The sequence below is a fragment of the Haliotis rufescens genome, unplaced genomic scaffold (assembly GCF_023055435.1).
Source record: "Haliotis rufescens isolate VD_foot unplaced genomic scaffold, xgHalRufe1.0.p SCAF_7, whole genome shotgun sequence".
NCBI lineage: Eukaryota > Metazoa > Mollusca > Gastropoda > Lepetellida > Haliotidae > Haliotis > Haliotis rufescens.
Window position 1 is genome coordinate 16,225,621 of NW_025964361.1, and position 11,608 is coordinate 16,237,228.

General features: G+C 41.0%; 1 protein-coding gene across 2 annotated transcripts in view; it reads right to left on the bottom strand.

The window, feature by feature from the left end:
* The window catches only part of LOC124123793 (glycine receptor subunit alpha-2-like), a 70,978-nt gene extending 60,486 nt beyond the window's left edge, over window positions 1-10,492 (bottom strand). Inside the window, exon 1 of one of the 2 annotated variants that reach the window (XM_046486966.2) lies at window positions 10,347-10,492. The gene's annotated coding sequence lies outside the window, so the exon portion shown is untranslated. The remainder of the gene's footprint in view (window positions 1-10,346) is intronic. The other variant, XM_046486967.2, reaches the window with a different exon arrangement.
* Between the last annotated feature and the right edge of the window lie 1,116 nt (window positions 10,493-11,608).

The following is an 11,608-nucleotide window of genomic DNA, read 5'->3' on the forward strand; positions in this document are numbered from 1 at the left end:
TTATCACTTGAACAGAAGCAACAGATATGTATTTGTCCTCGGACGTGTCAGTGTTTACCCGGCTTCCAACGTAAAACACTGAAAAGTGATTCCGGAGAAACGTACATCTGCAATAATGTTTAACTCAATCTGCTGCTGATGGATGGATGGTCACACATGATCTAGTTAGTTTAGTAATACCACCAACTGCTGCGGCCAATTTCTAGTATTCATCCCGAACAGCATGCATGCTCACCTCCCCATCCCGCTTGTTAAGGGATAACTGCCACTCCATACGCGATAGTTTACTGTCAGTCCATATGCGATAGTTTACTTGCTTATTGGATGATATTAGATAGGGCTGTCATAATGCTGACACAGTTCTGATTGTTTTTTTTCACACATGATCGCTTAATCTGAATTCAACATGAATACAAACAGCGTGACGATAGCCCCGGGGAATAATTTGCTACAGACAATTAATTTCACCGCTTGGTGCTGTGTTACATAGGCTGAATATCTGAAAATAACTTCGATCTTTTATAAATATAGGCACATGTCGATGTTACATTACGGTAACATCTGCTTAAATAAATAGTTTGAGATATACTGTCAATACGTCAAACCTTTTCTATATTTAAATATGAATTACGTTTTGCTTGATGTGACTGACGTGTAAAATATTCAACGATTATGGGTTTACGTCTAACTGTATGTGCTGTATTAACTTGACGTCATAACAATGGGATCAATGAACATAAATGAGTAATCAATCAACGTCAATTATATATCCAGTATGGTGATAATAAACTCCCTGTGTCGATCTCGGTTGAAAACACTAAGTTTATAATGACCCATGATCGGTATAGAAAAACACACACCATTAGGACAAAAACAAAATAATTGTTGACATTAATTGTATCATTCCCCGTGGCCGTCACAGATGGAGTGTTCACATTAACAATCCGAAGAATGGAAGTAGCTATAACACTATCTTTGCTTCATAGATCGATGACTCATCTGAACTATCCTCTCGTGTCACTAGCGCTGATGTTGTTGTCGCATTCAGGTCAATCAGGTCCGGGGAATCTGGGTCCTGGCAGCGTCCTCGTGTCATCAATGTTCATCTGCGGTCACGCCCACACTTCACTATTCCGCCGCGGAGATGAGGATCGGTTTACGGGAGAGATATCCTCTTCCCAAACAAGAAAAAGGTTCTATCAAGTGTTCTTTCTTTCTCCTTCCAGGAGGCTGCCTCGTACAGCGTTATTTACATTCCCTCCTCACAGGTGTTTATTGTTTCAGTGAAGCGTTGGGTAAGCATGTTGTGCAGCTCGTCAGCAGCAAGAACACATCACATGGAGAATCTCACAGGACTGAACAATTATTATTGTAAGATAGCATCATTACGTATACTGTAAGGCTTTCGCGATCGTTACTTGATATATGTGTGCTTTGCTGGTTTGGTTTGTAGAAAACAAATACTGACATTCACATATGTAGAAGACCTTATCGACTGTAGCGAGCATAACCATTTCAGACCATATCGGTATATGCTCTTTTGTCCACATCAACCTCCATATTTATATTGCCATTAACGAACTTACTGACAGCGTACTGCAAAGCTCCAGCTTCTTCAGAATGCTGTATTACTGTCATGTATCTGGAGTAGGATTTATTGGAGCAAGTCTGGTGAAACAAAGCCTCGACTTCCATTACATAGCTGTCTTCTGTCAACTCGCGAGGAGCATGACATATGTATTCACTGGTGGGGCGGCGATGAGCGTTTCACGCTTCTTGGTTTTTGTTGAATTATATTTGTAAATCCATCCAATATGTAAATCATTATTTATAATGGCCTGAATAACGTTTATGATGTAGAGGTCACGACCTCGTACAAGGCTAACATTGAGTTGCGGAATTATGAAATGGTCGCAGTATATCATCCGTACTCATTTACCGTCAATGATGGCACAGAACCTTGAGATTCATAGTCAATTACAAGATAGAATGTGACTGTGAAGCCATATAGTTGGCAGTTCCATGGTCAATATTCAGTTGCCCTGTTGGTGACATACCCCACAGAGCACTCACTAGTGTTGGTGCATGACACCACCGTCATTGTAATTCAATGACCACTTCTCATTGTGGAGACACGATGGCTGGAAATACATCGCCAACATCACGTTCATTAACAGTGAAGGCTGTTATCAGGGCCTGGAGGAAGACATCACGTGGTCATGTTATACAGGCAGTTTCCGATCTCTCTCTTTCCAAGGAAAGTGCCGATAAGTCTCACGCACGCTAGGTGTCGTCTGTAATTGGGTTTATTGTCTCTTGATACAGACTATCAACCCCCAGAGTTAGTTCGAAGGAGACTAAGAGTACGGTACAACATTGTGTGTCTGTGTTTTATTTACGAAACCAGAACCTAGAAATCATTTCAGCTGCCAAGTGTGATAAAAACATATAGTCCAGTAGGAAGATAGCGTCCCCGTTTCATTGCTTCAGACCTGAGCCTATGTTAGGTGTTCCACTACACTCCAAGTGATCCAGGTTTTTGTAGCAACTTCAATTATTATAGCAGCCAATTGACTCTAAATCTGCGATAGCAATATATTCCGTAAATTGCCCAAATTACACAGAAAAATAGTTTCATATGTTAATTTGCCATGATTAGTTATAGTGGTGCAAACGAACCATACCTTGCCGCTTGTATAACCTGTATGCTTATCGCTGACTACAATTGTTCATTTCCAAGTAGTCATGGTGTACTGGTTGTGGGGAAGTCTAGAGCGAGGTGTATGTAACTCGGCAAGTAGGCTGTAACGAGGGATGATGGAAGGGATCTACACAGTGAGAATAGTGCACTTAGTTGGTCCTGATGATTAACACATGATGAATTTCTGATAAGAGATATGCCATCAGCTATTAACTAGGAAATTGTACCCAGGCAGATGTTACCTGAGAATGCAGTGACCTGGGTGTATATACGTCAGCTGCTGTACGTCCCACATCTTCCAGTTCGTGGATGTCAAAGAGAGCAAACCAGCAATGCATGTGTCAATAATTGCAACAGCAGCTATGTGTTAACTACAAGTTTCCTTGCGTAAGTATAACTCATGCATGTTCCAACAGCAGCTATGCGTTAACTACAAGTTTCCTTGCGTAGGTATAACTCATGCATGTTCCAACAGCAGCTATGCGTTAACTACAAGTTTCCTTGCGTAAGTATAACTCATGCATGTTCCAACAGCAGCTATGCGTTAACTACAAGTTTCCTTGCGTAGGTATAACTCATGCATGTTCCAACAGCAGCTATGCGTTAACTACAAGTTTCCTTGCGTAAGTATAACTCATGCATGTTCCAACAGCAGCTATGCGTTAACTACAAGTTTCCTTGCGTAGGTATAACTCATGCATGTTCCAACAACAGCTATGCTTTACACACCCTATGTCTCTATGAACAAGCAAGTAATGCGCGTGTGAACATTCAACATACAAGCTTTGCGTTTGTGATAGCCTCGTCTCTCTGTGCAGATGAGTTCCTGCAATATCCCAATGTCATCGAGAGCAAGGTGTCCTTAAAGTGAGCATGAGGTGAACAATAATTTGATTACCATGTACACAAATCATAAACATGTGTATCATCTGTTACCGCGTCCTAAATATACTGAACCGCAAAAGAAACGTCACCATGGACAGATATATGAGAAACCTTATTTGTCCAAACACTGTAAACATACTTTGAGATATATTAAAAAGATGAAACTTGGCAAAACTGATAATTAAGGTTGACATTAACGTGTCAAATGTTCTTAAAGTGAAACACAACACTAGTCTCTGAGAAAATGGCATCACAAGTCAGTATCTCGTTTGTCCGCCATGTGCATTGATCACTGCCGTGCAACGTCGATACATGGAATGGATGAGGAGGTTGATGAAAGCCATAGGCACTTGAGCCCACACTCCAAGGAACGTCTGACGCAGTTGTCGGCCTTGTTCGGACGTCATTACGGCGTCTTTGAATCTCGTCCCACACAGGTGCTCAATGGGATTTAAATCGGGACTGAGGGCAGGCCACTGCACGGTTCTGAGCCATTCTGCTGGAGGAAGTCTCTTGTTGCTCTCGCAGTGTAGGCACGCACGGGCGTTATCATGCTGAAACTCGAGGTTGCGGAGACGTGCCAAATGAGGTATGGCCTGTGGTCTCAAGACTTAGATCAATGTACCGAGCTGCTGTGACACCATTGCCTCTCCCTGGACCGATGTTCTGGAAGACCACAGGGCCGACCCTCTGCGCAAGACCAATTCCACACCACACCATGATGCTCGGACCACCCCACGAGTCTCGCTCAACAACACAAGCATCCGAAAAACGTTCCCCACGGCGTCGCCAGACTCTCTCTGCCATCTGCTGTTGAAATACAGTAACGACTCTCGTCTGAGAAGAGGACTCTTCTCCATTGCTGGTGGCGCCAATGCTGGTTCTGCGTTGCCCATTGAAGAAGGTTCCGGCGATGACGTGGTGTCAGAATGGGTCCTCGTTGTGGCCTGTGACAGTGGAGGTGTCTGCCCGTCAACCGCTGACGCACAGTATCCGCACTAATGTGTCGCTGGTGTGTCCATATGGCCTGTCGAGCAGTTTTCACAGCAGTAACAAAGCGATCTTGAAGATACTGTCGAACAATCTGACGATCCTGATGTCGGGTGGTGACCCTTGGTCTTCCACTACGTGGTCGGTCATCTGTGGTGTTGGTGGTCTGGTACCGTTGTTGGAGCCTGTATATGGTCCTTACGTGGACTTGAAATGCATTGGCTACTTGACGGGCGGTTTGTCCAGCCTGCAATCGTCTAAGGGCTTGGTGTCGCTGATTTCTTGTCAATCGTTGCATTTGGTAGCAATTCAATAAAGAATGAATGTTATCCGATCTGGGTGGATTTTTATAGGGCAAGAAATGGGGGAACGCATGTGCATTTCAATTTGCACGGAACTTACGTGCATCGGGTTACCTTGGCCGTTTCCGTGATGCATTTTGGCTATCGGTTTTATTGTCATCTGCTTTGTTTTTTATCATCAAATTTTATTTTCCCGGACGCGGTAATGTTAAAATTTAGAAACTTTGACAAAAATTACCCAGATATTTAAATGACAACTTTTCAAGCAATGTTATTGGGGTGACGTTTCTTTTGCGGTTCAGTATAGATATAGGAATATGTAAATAAATAATTTCGATATTTCGCGATTTTGCGAAAGTCGTTTACCTGACGATAGTGTAGTGTCTGTGCAACAGTGTAGAAGGCAAAGAAAAGTTCTACATTAAAACAACAAGGACTTTCTAGTTAACACTTGTGACTCGAAGTTAGAACCTCTTTACACTCTATGATCTTTCATCTGGGAACTATCACATATTCACTGTGAATATCTCAAAGCCATCACGAGCAATCAAGCAAAATATCTCCATCTGTCTCCATCAATAATGCCAAACTAGCTAACATAACAGCCCTTGATGAAACGGAATCCTAGTATCAAATTAAGTTGACATAATGGTATAGCAACTAACCACCAAACAATGACAGCATCAACCAGATGTATGTTGTTTCGTCATATAGGATTCGCCATGACAGGTTGGTGGATTGTACGTTCGGAATCACGTAATCTGAACACCTACCCGTCTCGGAATAGTCAATATATATGGTGTTGTTGGCATATGAATGAATATGCTAGACAATTCCGTTGGAATAATTGGGTTGTATCCGGAATATACACCGCACACAATATGAATGATTGAGGCATTTAACACACCAAGGTCGAATACGGTATGATATAAGTCAATTACAGATCGGTTGTATAACATTCAATATCGGTTATAAGCATTTAAATCAACGCTTAGATGATTTAGTATGGCATGAATACTAGGCAAGTTTGAAATATTGCTGAAATACAATATACATGTTCATATGGCTGACATTAAACCCTCGCCTATGATGTCTAACGCCTGCAGTTGGATGCAGTTTTGTTTGAAGCAAATCATTGGCGTGTGCAATGGGCCAGGATAAATATCAAACATATATCATGAAATCGACATATATCTGGGAATGCATCACCGACATTACCAGTTGCAACCAGTTTAAATATGTCCACAATATTACACCCATAGTTTCAACATTGTCTAGAAGGTTACACTCTGGACTATCATCTAGCGGCAAGTTCAATTCTTCATTTTTATCTTAAATATAGAAATGATTTCTCTTCTGGCACTTGAACACATGTCGCACCAGAGACAGTTAGATTAATTGTTGGACGTAATATATTAATCCTAAAACTATTATAACTAGCCTAGCATGCTTTAAATGTGCAACATGTACCGTATAACGGTGAATGATGCTTATATATTTTAAATAGTATTCACTCGAAATATAAGATATTCCTAAGGAAGGTGGGATACAAGGTCCCCGGAACGATCTTCCTGCTACGCGACTGTGTTGTTACACTGAAGACAATACAACCAGCAATGGAACAAAATGGTGCAGTTTAAAGATCAACTCATTAAAAGCAGATTCCAAAAAGCCTAATTGAGCATCCCTTCTTAAGGTGTACACATACTGATGCAGCCATGTTGTAAATTTGCACAAAAACAAAAACAAATCTCCCGTAGGCTGAATCTAATTAGTTTCTGACAGATGCCTTACGGTTCCTGTGATTTGTTCTTTGTCCAGATCGACAGCAACAAAAGTGTTGAAACAGTTCTTCCACTGACACGATAACTGTGCATAACAAGGTCTTTACAAATACCAACTGCTGCCCTATCTCGACAAAAACATAATGAGAATAGTACAAATCGATGAACTACTTCTACATAAGACGACATCGGGGCTGCAGTGTCCTCGAGGTCTTATCCCTTTCTTCCGCACACGAGATATATTCGTTATGATGTGCTGACATCCCCGTACACTGTTTCAACGTCAACAGCCGATGGCCAATAAACAATATAAGTAGGAGACGTAATTCTTGTGCCTGTACCAGGAAGACTAGAGTCGTGATGAATGAGGCTTGAACCTTGATTAATAAGAGCTGTACGTTGATTAGAGAAGAAGCTTGATTATTGAGACTGGTGCATCGATTAGGGACACCCTGGAAACTGACGTAACGTTATCTTTCCCTCTCACCATCTCAAGAGCACGATTGTCTTCTTGCACACAAAGCCTTTACTGCGAAGCACACTCTAAACAGGCACAACAAAGCTGTTGCTTGGAGTTTCAGTGTGCATATTGACTGAGTTGAAATAAACGCATCTTTCGTTTATCATATAGTGATTGGGAAAGAAGTTTAAGGTTTCTCAGTAAAACTGTTTATGGTTTTCTTTGATCTGTACAGTAAAATTGGAAACAAAACGGACAACAATCAACAGTCTTCCTACAACAACAAAAATCCTAAATTTTATTTAAAATATCAGTTACACATTGGTGGTTATATATTATCCCGAACACGACCAGACCCGTGTACATATACACGTTCATCGCTTCATAACTGTGTTCTTTAACATGATGAATTTTAAAAATATAGGTTGTATATTAACGTCTATTGCGAAAGTTTATATCCCATTTATCATTTTCCACTACTATATACCATTGACATAAGTATGAATGTGTTTTATGAGACAAAACTGACGCGCGAAGTGTTTCATAGATATTTCTGATTACGTTCGTTACATATAGTACTATTTGTAAGAAGGAACAGAAGCCCTGAATATGAACCTAGTGTTGTTTAGAGAGTGATCATTTCTCTCCTGTGCATAAAAACTTCAACCAAACGGCTGTACGCGTTAACCTTCACATATGGATCACATTTGATGAATGTGAGTAATGATAAAATGCGAATATGAACATCACGTCTATGTGGGCTGGCATATACCATGTGTGTGTCCAGGTGATTCACAAATAGAGATCACATTTTTAGTGTATGTCGCCAACCCTGATCCACTGACATACCACTGTTTTCCACGAATACCTTGCCACTCACTCATGTTATTACTCCAAGTCTAACCTGATGCTCACGAACACAGTTCTTTCCGTGTACGGTGTTCCCTTTTAATCTTTGATATTAAGTTGTAGCCCGTTAGCATGTCAGCAAATGTTTGGTTCAACTGCTGAGGAATCCATACAGACCTGCTCATGCCGCAAATAGGCAGATGCAATTGATAGCGTGTTACTCTATCCATAGTTAGAAGAGGAACAGGGGCTTCCATTTAATCCTACCGTATTAGTAGCAGAGGAATACCTATACCAATACTATTGGACTCATCCCTCTCTTAGTTACAGATTAAGAGCACGGTAAAACACATCGCTTTTAACTTTATGACAAATTATTTATCGCTGTCTTGGTCATTCTATATCAGTCGCTGGGTCGTTTTGACACTTTTACAAATTACCCACTTCTATCTCAGTTACGGATGAAGAACGTTATTAAAGCATAAACTCATATCCCACTTCTATCCTAGTCCCAGATGAAGCATGGCAAACCACTTAAATACTTAACACACTACCCTCACACATATAAAATGAAGAATATATGAAAATCATTTGACGATAAGCGTAATAGTAATAATGAATACTATCTTAACTCCTTCAATCCAATCTGAAAAACATACGCGCTATTCCATACAAGAGTAAAACTTCTTGAATCGCTTCTATAGTGGTCACATCGAAGGCCCAGGTTCAATTCCCCACATGGGTACAATGTGTGAAACCCAATTCTGGTGTCTCCCGTCGTGATATTGTGTGAATATTGCTCAAAAGCTGCGTAAACCTAAGTCACTCACTAACTCTATTGCAATGCAATCTGGTAAAACAATGTTTGGACGCAGTGTTGTCCCCCACACAGTCAAATCCCGTGTGGAACGCCTGAGGGCCTGAACAACGTTACAACCAACAACGTAATTTCCGAAAACCAAACATCACATGTGATATTCACGAGTATAAATGATGATAAATATAGAAGGAATTCACCGGGACCAGTAGGTAGTTTCGAGACAACCGGGAATTCGACACATCCAAGTTTGACACAACTATATGCGACCACAGGTGGGACAGGTGCTTCAGCGATAATACGATGATTGGCACGATCAAACTAAGGATAATTACACTAGACCGCATTATACATTCTTTAACACATACATGAAAAGAATGCACCTTCAGATAATTCTGCACTCCATTATTTCAACAAATGTAATATTATCACCGAGCAATATTGTATGTTTTATGGACATGTATGTATCCCAGTCAAATCAGTACCTCCTACAACATGACTAGTAACTAGTCATAATGTAGGCATATGGCCTCTTCAGCATCATGAACAAAAGCTGGTTGATGAGTCTTATCATGTAATTATGATATAACGCTACTACTTACAGGTTTATTTTGTCTTTGTGTTTCTGTTTTTATTTCATGTTATCAAATAAATATGATTAAAACAGTAGTGACATAATTGGTTGCTGGCTTTGATCATCAGATGCAGGTATACGTAGTAGCTAAATGAAAATAGCACAAACTGACAAGATCTGACATAAGGCATAACAATTACATAGCTCTGCAATAACTGGAGTTGCAATAGAAGTGTAGGCGATGGGCTTTTTGCGCCGACTCGCTACTCCTTCTCTATCTCGGCACACCTCATTACCTCTCAGTGCCTGGTTACCATCATACAATGATTTGGGGGGCATTAGGACAGGCAATACACTTCACATTGCCCGAGGAGTACTCACTGTTTACATTGAGTGGCTATTCCATCCGGACGAATTGCAAACATGTAACCTTTAACGCGAGTCTGATCAGGGAATTCCTTGAGGTTTTTTGGGTCATTTTCTTTTCTTCGTATCTAAAACAGTTGACTTATTGTAAAATAAGAACTATCTGTAAAATTCTTACAGTTACAGAGGACCGTAGCATGCACCACTGCAATATACATCAACAGCAAGCAAATCATGACACTGCCGTTTTCATTTTATACATAGTTTCCATATATTAATTCGTGAACGCATCAATATATTATTACAATAAATTATGGATAATTACACACAGAGATCGTCGTAGTGACAAGGACAAGAACGTGTGCCAAAGACTGTCCTTGCGCTCTGTTATTGAATATACACTGCAAAACAGCTGTACTGGTTTCCCGATCCTATTTTTATACCAACCGCTTACTCTACCTACACTTAACGGTGTGTGGAGACTCAAGAGTGTACCACCTATATATAGATACAAACAAAACGAAGAAGCTATACTTGGCTCCACAGCATGAGATAACATACACAGCCGTCACTGGTGAACAAACACAGCCTAATTACAACAATCAAGTATTCACCTACCTCACATAGCGTCTGTCAACTGGCCAGGCCCAGCGTGCAGGGCCCGTGGATATCCATGGAAGAACACACGTGTAAGCCAGCACATGAGCATCTGGCGGCAAGACTCACCTCCGGGAAATCAGTTGGGGGTAGTAGTGTTGGTTGCCGTTCGGCACCGGAGGCGCGTTACTTGCTGGCTCTACCAGTGTTGTTCATTGATTGCAGCAGTCCAGTACATCTGCGACGGTCTGGGTATTGATAGCATCAATCAAGTGCCCAATGTCCTTTCACGATCAGTTATAATGTACGATTTATTGAAATTGTTTAATATAATTCTTTCGTTTGTGAAAAAAAATATCGATTATGTTCAGCTGACGAAATTAAAGACTACTTAATGTGTCAAATTTGTATTCACCGATTTGATAGTTGTACGAGTACAGCTTTCCATTCAAGGGATGTAATTTGTAGCGGGTGTTCTTTCCTAAACTATTTCATTTAAGAAGCAATTGACTATATCGTCCACTACGGGGGGTGGTTGAGCCTAACTAAGCTTAACAACGATGGATATAAAGTTTGCATGTATTAAGTACAGTACTTTCCATGCTTACAGGCTGCATTTGAACTAACTAGTCAGCATAGCCCTGCCGTCTTCAAAGTGACTAGGTATTCTCTGTTGATGAAAATATACTCACACGCAAAAGAAACGCAAGTGGTTTTAAGCAAATAGGTAACACGGAACCATAAATTGATACGAGTTTTAGCAAGTAGTGAAGCCTGATGGTGTTATCAATATTTTTGGATGCATTTTGGAAAACGCCACAAAAAAACCGAATTGCCAAAACGCACTATTTCAATGAATATGTGGGTATCATGCACCCATTCCTCGCGAAATCGAAAATATACGAATTGTAGTGGGTATAAAACTGTGGCCGATTCTTGGACCTACCACTCCTTGGTCAACAATGCCACGCCTAACTCAAATTCAGAGAAACCAGACTATCGGACGTTTGGAAGCTGGAGAGTCTGTCAAAGATGTTGTCCGTCATTCCAACGTTAACATAACCACATTTTACCGTCTCCTGCATCGATACAATGTTACACAGACCACAGATGACCTTCCTTGGAGCGGTCGTCCTAGGGTCACTACACTTCGACAAGATCGGCAGATTACCCGACAACACCAGCGACATCCGTTCCTAACTGCAAGTGAAAGTGCTCGACCGACCATAGGAACACATAATCGACACATTAGCCGGGACACTGTGATCCGACGTCCGTTCCAA